This window comes from Dermatophagoides pteronyssinus, unplaced genomic scaffold (genome assembly GCF_027571235.1).
Source record: "Dermatophagoides pteronyssinus isolate colony J.1.1.1.1 unplaced genomic scaffold, Derpt_VIB-CSIC_2022.12 sq0009, whole genome shotgun sequence".
In the NCBI taxonomy this organism is placed as follows: Eukaryota; Metazoa; Arthropoda; class Arachnida; order Sarcoptiformes; family Pyroglyphidae; genus Dermatophagoides; species Dermatophagoides pteronyssinus.
Genome location: NW_027461533.1, coordinates 1,535,253 through 1,546,702, shown reverse-complemented (window position 1 = coordinate 1,546,702; position 11,450 = coordinate 1,535,253).

The following is an 11,450-nucleotide window of genomic DNA, read 5'->3' as shown; positions in this document are numbered from 1 at the left end:
ATGAATGGTCGATGTGTTTTTTTCTTTCTTCTTCTCTCCTGGTTTGTTGCTAACAATTTATTTATTTGTATATTCTGTTTATTTTGGTTTTTTGAAATTCTATTTCATTGAAGTTAGTCATAGATAGAAGAATAAATGTCTTTTTTTTGTATGATGATGGTTGGAGAAGGGAGAAAAAATTCTTTCGATAAAAAAAAATTTGAACAAATCTTCGATATTTTGCTGTCGTGCTGTTTAAATATTGATAATAAGAATTTTCAACAACAACAACAACAACGGAAAAAAATTGTTATCAACAACTTGCATTTATGCGATTGTCATTTGAATGAAATTAAATTTTCACAAAATAAGAATTTACCTTTTACTATTGTTCATTCTTAGGCCGTGGTCCCACTTGTAAAAACTAACAAACAGACTAAACCGAAAAATGCACTGTGGAAGTAGAAAACGGGAAAAGTTTGCGATTTGACAAACTGGCGAGTTTAACATATCATGCAAGCATGATCCGGCAAACTAGTTTTTTTAGTTTGTTCAAGTGGGACCACGGCCTTAGTAAAATGACTGCAAAAATGCATACAATAATAAAAAATGAATTTGAATTCAATAAGAATTTGAGTTTTGTATTTTTATTTTTTCGTCTATTTTTGTTATTACGAATTAAAATCTGTTTATATGGAAATTGTCATCCGATTTGTTGTTGTTGTTGTCGTAAGTGATTATTGTTGTAAGACACTTTTCATTTCAAAGAATGAAATGAAATTTTCAATCAAAACATTTTTTTTCTCTCTTTCACTTTACCAATCAAATAAGTAAATATTTTGTAGAATAAGAATGTGAAACAGTGACATTGTAAAGGTGTTTTAGTCATTATTATTTTTTTCCAACAAAAATAGAAAATCTTTGTTGAATGTTCCATGTTCTATTGATTATCGACTTAATCATTGAATTAAATTTCATTCTCTTCAATACCCAAACATTATATTTTAAAATTCATTATCATCCAATCATCATCATCATCATAGTCTGTTCCATTTCTAATAAGACTATAGTATTTTCTCCAAAAAAAAAAACGACTAATACCCGAATTTTCAGAAAGAATTGTGACAAGAAAAATTCAATTTAAAAATAATGATTGAATTTTTTTTTTCCATTTCACTATTTCAAAACAAATTTACAAATGATTAACATTTAGACAAGGTGTTCATTCAACAACAACAACAACAACAACAACAACAAAAAACTAAATATAAAACAACTTGAATGAAAACAAATGGGTATATGAAAAGAATGTGTGACGACAAAAAAATGCCTTGATGAAAATTACAAACATCCGATCCTATTCTTTTGCTAAAGAATTTGATGCAGATGTCATTATCATCATCATCATCATAGTCATTATATTTTTTTGATATCATACTTTTATTTTGAATGTGAATATGATGATTGAAATAAAATATGCAGAACGAGAAAATAAAAAAAAAGAGAGCAGCTAATGCTGAATTTATCATTTAAATTATTATTATTATTATTATTATCATTATACAAAAGAAGATAATATTCTTTCAGAATATATAACCCTTTTTTTTTGGTTCACACTTTTTCATCACACTTATGAAACAAATGAATGAAAAGATGAATGCAAAGATGACTAGAATACATAGAATGAAAATACAACTTTCTGTGTGCCAAAATTTGCTGAAACAAAAGCAATGGAAAAAAACTTTTTTTTTTTGCTTTAACAACAGTGTAAAAAAAAAATCAACCAAGAAAAGAGTTGGGCACTAACCAACCAACCAACAAAAAAAAGTTAAATATAAAAAAAAAAGAATCCCATGAATATGATGCGGGTGGGAAAAAAACCTTTTCTTTTTTTTTTTTTTGGTTTCGCCAAGTTTTCTTTACATCTGCATAAAAACACATAACCAAAAGTTTTTTTTTTGGCATTTTTATTCTATAGATTTCTACAATTTTTTTTCTCTTTGTCTTTTCTGGATTCATTCATTTTATGTTTGAAATATGTCATCCCGTTATATTTTTTTTTTTTGCTATATTTGTCATATAAACGTAGATACATAGTCATCCTATTGCCTTGTTTCAACTCTCTCTCTGTCTCTCTCTTTCCATGGAACGAGAATTAGGAAACTGCAAACTCAAATAACATTTTTCACTGATGGAACATCTTAAACTAAAAAACTTTCAATATCAACAAAAAAAAAAATAAATAGACATTCTTGTTGTTTTTCAAGGTATGCATATAAAATAATAGATCAAACAGCAAAAAAAAAAAAGAAAAATAAATAAAATTCCAAAAAAATAATAAGAAAGTTGTAAAAGTATTTTCAACAAAATGAAAACATTGTATCATTTATGTTTGTTTGTTTTGCTTTTTTTTCACAAAAAAAACCTTTCGAAGGAAAAAAAATCGATCAGAATTTCATCATCATCATCATCCTATTTCATTTTTTTTTTCTTCTTTATCACAAGGGAAAAAGAACCAAACAAAAAATGCTTTATTTTCCATTTACAGAATAGCAAGAGAGAAATAAAATAAAATTCAAAAAAAAACGGATTGAAAATCTATCAAGTATTTTATTCTGTGTATGAATAAACAAACAAACAAACAAACATTTGATTCTGACAACAATGATCAAAAGAAGACTTACTACCAAATACTACTTATTAATAAGTTTATGTAATAAGATTTTTCTATTTTTTTGTTGATCGAGTGACAAATAAATACCATTTTCATGTTTTAAAATCATTTTTTTTTTTGATCTCAAAATTATGAATGTAGAGAGAATATTACAACATCAAACATCAAAAATCCTCTTTTGATCTTTTGGAGAGAAAGAAAAAAGTCATTTTCAAATTTATTTGAAATAATAATTCTTTTTTTTTCAAAGATTTTTCCTTTTCCTTCTTTTTTACTTTTCATTTTCTTCTTCTTTTTCACATTTTCCCAAAAAAAGAGATGTGTTTGATCTATTAGGATTGGTGGTATTGTATTGAATGAATGAATGAATAAATTCTCAATAGCGCAAAAAAAAAAAAATTTCCACAACAATTTGATTAATTGATTGATTTGTGGCTACCACCATCACCAAGAATGATCAAATTTTTTTTGTTTCTTCTTTTCTTTTCTTACTTTGGAAAATTTGTATACTGACTTAATCTATTTGTCTTCATATGTGTGTGCTTGAATGTGTGTTTGGATGTTTGAATGTGAAAATTAAATGAATCAGCTAATGATGATGATTGAAACGGAAATTTCTATTCTATTGTTAATTTCAAATTCATCATTATTGGATCATCATCATCATTGTAATTGCCATTCGATTGATTGTGATTCGTAACCATACACAACACACACACACACACACACACACACACACATCTACAAACTTTTATAACCAAATATAAGAATGGAATAATTTTCTTTTACTATCTTTTTCACTTTTTTTCTTTTGTTGTATATCTCAAATCAATTTATTTCAAAGTCAATGAATTCTTATTGAAGAAAATTTGAAACCAACACACACACACAAACATTTGGTGTACAACAACAACAACAACTAATCATTGAAAAAAAACGTGAATTGAAATGAATATAATATATCTATCTAACATTAGATTATATACCGAATGTATACTGATGTGAATGCTGTTTGCTTTAAATTTGCAAAACTAATATAGAATAATTGAAAAAAAGAAGAAGAAAATTTGTTTCAAAATACAAACAGAATAAATATACAAAAAAATTTTATATACTCATTTTTATCATCATCATCATCATCATCATCATCAACTTTTTTGCTCAAGCAAAGAATCATCATCATCATCAAAAAATTCTTGATTTATAATTCTGAAGAGTTTCGTTCGTTTGGTCTTATTCTTATTTATGATATTTGCTTCTTTTTTTTTCTGTCGGTGTGTGTGTGTGTGTGTGTGTGTGTGTTCAGCATTCAATTAGTTTGATTATTTGAATTGGTTTTTGTTGTCGTTGTTGTTGCTTTTGATTTAGGGACCATCGTGTGTGTATGTGTATGAAATATCGCTTGGTTTCATTCTTTTCAGTTTTTTTTTCTTTTTTTCGTTTGATCACACGATTTATATCATTTTATAATGAATAGAATAGAAGAGAAAAAGAACGAATGGCAATATACAGATTCGATTAAGAATTAGAAATCGAATCAATGAATTCAATGAAGATAAACTTTTCCTTTTTTTGTTGTTGTTTTGTTTTGTTTACGATCATTTTTGATCGAAATTTCTTTCTTTTTCTCTTTTCCCTCTATTCTTTTATTCGTTTTAATGATAACAATGATGATGATTCAGTATGTTTGAATTTATATTTGAATAATTGGCTTTTATTTTTCGATATTATTCAACTTCTCGATCGAATTAAGCTATTCAACCATTCAACCATCCATCCATCCATCCATCCAACTATCTATATTTCAATAAATCGATTCATTCAGCCAATCAATCGACACAATTAAGAAATACATACATACCAAACATACAAACAAACATACACTTTTGATTTGGATACATACGTTACTGTACCGTACAATTCATTTATAACTAAAGAACAATTACATTATTTTCATTCCAAAAAAAAAGTATATTTCTTCAATTTTGTTATTAAGAATTGATGTGTGTTTGTGTCTGTATGCATAATCTTCTTATTGTTGATTTATCTCTTTTTCATTTCATTTTCATTTTATTTTATCCTTTTTTTGCAAGTATCACAAACAACAACATAATATAATGACCGGAAAATAATGTTGCTGATGTGACTGATTTATTCATCAATACACACACACACACACACATCCAATTGAATGAATAAACAAACAGAATGTGTTTGTTTGTTTGTTTTTTCATTGTTGTTGGATGAAGCTGAAATAATTTATATATGTTTTTGAGAGAAAAAAAACTAAACATGAACTTTATTGATCGAATACTGTGTGTTCGTTGTTGTTTTTTTCTTGACACCATCATTTTATTTGGAATTTGTTGAATTGTCAAAATAAATACTATTAGAATCTGTAATAACAAAAAAAAAAAAGAAAAGAATCATTCAAAAATCAATTAAAATTGAATTCGATTTTGTGAAGAAAAAAAAAATCAAATACTAAACATTCCTCAAATAAATTCTGATTGATCTGATTTTGCTTATCAATCTTTGTTCAATCTTTTTCATCAGGAATACTGTTATTTTATTTCTGCTTCAATATAAATGGCATTTTTTCCTGATTGAACAAAAAAACATTGACATTATAAATTGATCATTGGAAAAAAAAATTTGTCTTCAATATTAAATTCAATCATTTTTTGTTGGTTGCTTTTATTTGAAAAACAACATGATGGAAAATTGTCTTTTTTTTTCTCTTTCACTTTACACAACGAAAGGTATATTTCATTTTGATTTCATCTATTAAATGCAATCATGCAAAATATTCTACAATATGAATATTCAAGTCAAAGTGAAAAAAAACGTTTTTTTTCTTCTTCTTTTGGTAAGATCTAATATATTCTGTATAGTTACAAATCGAAAAAAAAGGTTTTTATTTACAAAAAAAATTGAATATAAAAATAGGCCAAAATAAAAGGTTTTTTTCTCCCTTTCTAGCTTAGTAAAAAGTTTTTGTTGTTGTTGTTGTTGTTGTTGCTGCTGCTGGTTTTATCCAGCCCCAAAAAAAAAGTATCAATTTTTTTTATTCCATCAATATATTATCCAGTGTATTCTGCATTATCGTTGACAAAACGACAGCTATAAAAAATATTCAGTAAAAATTTTTTGATAGATTAGCGATGATTAAATATGAATATTAAATAGTTTTTTTTCTGCTATTCAACTTACACATACATAAAAGATGATGAATATAGAATATATAGTTTACAGAAAAATGTTTCAGGAAAAAACTTGAATCTATATTATATTGATCCGGGAACTTTTCCTTTTTTTTACAAACAACCAACAACAACAACAACAAAAAAAAAACGCAGAATAGCTAAAAACTTTTTCAGGTTAAACAGAAAATTGATTATATCAGCATTTGTTTCTAAACAAAACAAAATACAAAATACAAAATTTTCAAACGTTGACAATAACAATAACAACCTTCAAAGCAAAAAAGAAATGTGCAAAAAAAAATTTGAAATAATTGATCACAAGGCAACAAAACAAACCGATTACATCATTTACAATGAAAATTTCTAACAAGCATGAAAATTGAACAGAATTTCAAATCTACCTTTTTTTCAATTATCAAATCTATAATTAACGATCATCGTTTATAACGAAATTAAGTTTTTTTAACGATAATAATAATTTTCAAGCAAATGTATTTAGCACTATAAAATTTTCAAATTTATCATGATTTGAAATTCACATTTAAAACATCTAATCATTATCAAATTTTTTTTTCATCTCATTTCGATTACCATTGGATAATGTAATTTTTTTTTATTACTATGAAAATTTGACAAAATTTCAAATGATTTCTTCTTCTTTTTCTTAATAATAAAAAAACCATTAATAGATATGCGTGCATTCAAGAGTGAATATATAAAAAAATCGAAATCTAATCGAATCAAGAATGAAAAATTTGGATCTTTTTTTTCAAACACATCAAGATGATGATAGAATTTATCCATCCATCCATTCATTTCTATTTCATTTCAATTTAGTCATTCCAATTCCTAAATGTTCGTCGATAGTGTATGCTTATTTTTTTTGGCAATCAACCATCAATTCCATCATCATAATCATTTTGTATGGATTTTTTTTTAATGTTTGCTTGCCCATTTCTATCACCTGGTGGACCACTCTTTATAATGGCTATTTGGAGCAGGTAATTTTTTTTCGGAGAAAATAAAAGCAAAAATCATTTTAACATTTACACACACAAACGAACACACACACATAGGAATATATTTTTCGGACAAGCAGTAGGCGGTTATCGAGCCATCAATTTTTATCCAATTCAAATATCGAAAAATCGAATTATTTTTCTTCATCTGTACATCTTGATTTTTATTTATTTTTCTTGGACAAAAATATGATTATGATGGTTATGTTTTTTACTACAATAAAGTGTTGCATACATAAATATGGACTGAACATGTAAACCGGATCTTGAATTGCGTGTATATTCCATATAAATGTTTAAACATTTTTTATTTCGTCGTTGTTGGTGTTTGCATGTTAGTTTTGATTGAAATATTTGTTTAAAAATTATCAACTAATCACGAATTCTGTTTTTTTTGTTGTTGTTATTCTTGTTTCTTTCAAGTTTATGCGGAAAAATATTAACAAAAAATTCAACTTCCAAGAAATGCAAAAACAACAAATATTTTCAAAGAAAAATCTTTTAATTTATTTCAAAAATAAGATAAAGAACCTATTAGCTAACTTAGTTTTAACCAACCAAGAAAATAACAACAAAAATAATGATAACCCTGTATAGCTGAAAAAATAGCAAAAATAATAAACTTTTTTCTTTTTCATAATAATTTCATCGAATCGATCAATTTAATTTTCCCAAGCCTCTAATGTTGTCTATTTTATCTTCGTCTTGTTATATAATTTTTGTTGTTGTTTTTTCATAAGAAACAAAAAATATACTAATATTCGTATCATAAGTAAAGAATCATCAACAAATTATTGTTAAATTTGTTCTTTGCCTGCAATATCATTTTCTTAGTAATTTACTATTAAACATACAAGAAAAAAATATATAAGATAGACATGTTTGTAATGGATGAAAGTGAAAACGTTCAATTAGATTTAATCGTTTTGTCTTGTTAACAAATCATGTATGATAGAAATGAAAAATTTCTAAAAAAAAACAGTGATGAAATTGCTTCGAAGAAAACAGAAAAGAATCAAAATAAAATTAATGAAAACAAAAACAAAACGAAAAACATTGTATCGATATGAATGATTTATCTGGTCTCATTTTTTTTTGTTTGTTTGTTTAGCTTTTGATTTATTTCAACTCAAATCAAATATTACATTCAATCATTTAATTATAGAATGGGAAAACAACAACAACAACAACAGCAAAAAGCAGCTAATTTCATTCATATTTTCATAATTAATTTGATTAAAAGTTTCAAACTAAATTTCAAATACAAATATTATAACTGCTGTCTCTTGTTGAATGTATGAAAAGAATTGATTTTGAATTCAAAAAAATATTTCCAACAAGACAAATTATCTTCTAAACAAACAAACTTGACATTAGGACAGTTGGACAATAGTTTAGTTTAGTTTGAACCAAAAAAATTGTATTTTGACAACAAATGTTGAAAGAGAGAAACAACAACAACAAAAATTAGAATAGCGAATGAATGCAAAAAAATGAGAGAAATCCATGAAACAAAAGAAAAATTCGGAATTAATTGAATAATGTGAAAATAAGGGAGAGTGAGTGAGTGAGTGTAACTAAACGGCCAGAAAAATAAATAAATTGACACAAAATAATGACGATCTTAATCCAAGTAATATTTTTTTTTGTACATCGAACATAGTAATGGTATGGTATGTTATAGTGGAATGATGTTTTTGTTGTTGTTGTTTTGTTTCACATATTTAGATGGTAGAAAGGATCATCAATTTTATCCATGATAACAAATTGTCTAGTGTATGTTTTGTGTTGTTGTTTGTAAGATATGAATGTATGTATTTGATGGTTATTACCAATCATGATCATCATAAATATATATTGTGATTAACATTGCTCATACATTGTTGGTGTTGTTGTTGTTCAGAACTTTCTGAAAGAGGAAATTAATGACAAATAATTTCAAATTGAATTTCGTTTTTTTTTCTAAAATTAAAAATCAAAATTTTCATTTAGGGGTTTAATTAATATGATAACATGATACGATTCTTAGTGAATAAATCATCATTTGTTATATAAACATATAGAACATACACATGTGATACCCATAAATTTCATTCAAAGTTGACAATTTTGTTCTTAATTGAAAACCAAAAAAGAGAAAAAACGACGATTCTTTATCTTGAAGCAAAATTTGTTCTTTTTTTTCATTATTATTTTCTTCATTTTATAAAATGATAACAAATGATATGTCAATACTGTTCAGTTTTTTTCTGGTTCGTAATTGTAATTCTTGTTATTTAAGATTCTTCTTTTTTTTTGTGTTTTGTATTTTCTATTTGGCCTGGTGCATTCGATTCAATTTTTTTTCTGGTTCAAGTGTCATCTTTGGCTATTGCCAATTTTGTTTCATTGTAACATCATTGACTATTCACTATTTCGACTACAGAGTATAGTCGTTCCAATTATTATTACATTTTCAATTACTTTATTCTTTCTTTTTTTTTGTTTCATTGCTGTGATTCGTTTTGTTTGTTATTGCTTTCATTTCATACACACACACATGGACAAACTTGTGCATGAAAATCTTCTTTGTTCATTCTATAGTTTTTTGGTCTCATTTGTAAGAATTTAGATTTCCATATATAGATATATTCATTCTAATCAATAATATGATTCATTAATTGTAATTTGAAGCGCAATAAAGAGAATGAAATTTCAAATGTTCTTTTCACATACTAATAATAATAATCTCCAATCTCTGTGTATAAATATATTCACACATTTTAAGAAACAAAAAACACAAAGAGAAAGAGGATTTACTTTATTTCGGGTATGAAATGCAAAATTTTCATTTTGATGTTCATATTATTCGTTTGCTCATCATACGATCACAAAAAAAAAAACGCTTTTGGCCTTAATGTGCATTAATGAGTTTGTATAGCTGTCGCAATTTACCAAATGTTTTTGTATATATTCATAAATAAAATAAATGATAATGATTGTATGCCATATAGAACCAACAACAAAAAAAACTTAATCAAATGGAACAAAAGACAAAAAAATGATAATATTCTAGATTCTAATTGACATTACTTTGAACAGAATAGCTGAAAAAAAATTTTAAAAAAAACGAAAATAAAATCAATGTCCTAATGAAAAATTTCTTCAACAATTTTCGATCAAGTTGATGATGATGATGATGACATCGATTCACATCATTCGCTAATGATGATATAAAGGGGAGAAAAACGTTTTTTTTGCACACCAGCTTTGATTTAGAAAAAATTTTTTTTTCACTCATAAATTTTTTACAATTGTACCATTTCCTTCCCCTCTCATATCAAAATGTTAATGTGCCATTGCCTGCATGTAAGAAATATGTTGAATAATGTTTTTTAATATGTGAAAATTGAACGATAATTACATCTTTCCTTTTCTTTCATATACTGTATTATTATTCTATGATTTTTTTGCATCTATTTCTATCTTTTTACATTATTAAAAATGTTTCAAATTTCTTTTATTCATATTACATTTCTATATTTTTTTCTAATAGGGAAAAAAGGGGGATGATAACATAAAATTCATAAGGAAATTATTTCCTATAGTTGATTTGTGAAAACTTTTAAATTCTTGTTGTTTTTTTTGAATGTTTATGTTTAGCTTAGAGAACAAAAAATTTCAGTCATTTTCAGGTGATATTCAAATAAACGTATGCCATCATCATCAATAGTGAATGAATGAATGCAAAATGAAAATAATTTCCTGATAAAAGAGACAAACAAACGTAAAAAATACATAGAATCCCATTTGGATTTCATTGAAGAAACAGAAAACGAAGAAGAATTTTTCTCTTTTTTTTTACTTTCATTTCTTTCAATTTTGTTTTTTATTCCATATAATTTATTGCTTATACTGCACTGTTAAAAATGGTATGACTTTATAAGTTCATAAAGTGGAAGTGTGGACTTATAAGTTCACATTAGACCAAGTGAACATATAAACTCACTTTAAGGAATTGTGAGCTTATAACTTCACTTTAAGGAATTGTGAGCTTATAAGTCCACACTTCCACTTTATGAACTTATAACTTCACTTTAAGGAATTGTGAGCTTATAAACTCATACGAGAACGTTGTGAGTTTATAACTTCATACGAGAAAAAAATGTGAGGTTTTTAAAATAAAAATAAAAACCCCTATACGCAAGCGTTTTTTTTTTTTTTTATTAAAAAAAATCTTGATGCGCAAGTGAAATTAAATTAAATTATTGAAGTTTTTAATTATTTTTCATTTAAAGATATATTATTAATTATTATAATTATTAAACAAGGCTAATAGAAATTTATCAATAGAAATCGGCTCAGGAACATGAAAAGAGAACCCGACTTGGTTTTCATTGTTCGATCCATCTTTATAGATTATGACCTCGTGATCAAATGGACAAATAAAGTAAATTAGAATCTTTGCATTCATTCGACACTTGTCGGCATTGAAGTTGAGACAGATAGCAATCGAACATCCCCAACATAAATGTCATTCTTTCTCAATCTTAGCTTGATTCGGTGTTATTGTAGGTAGTGATAAAAAATACT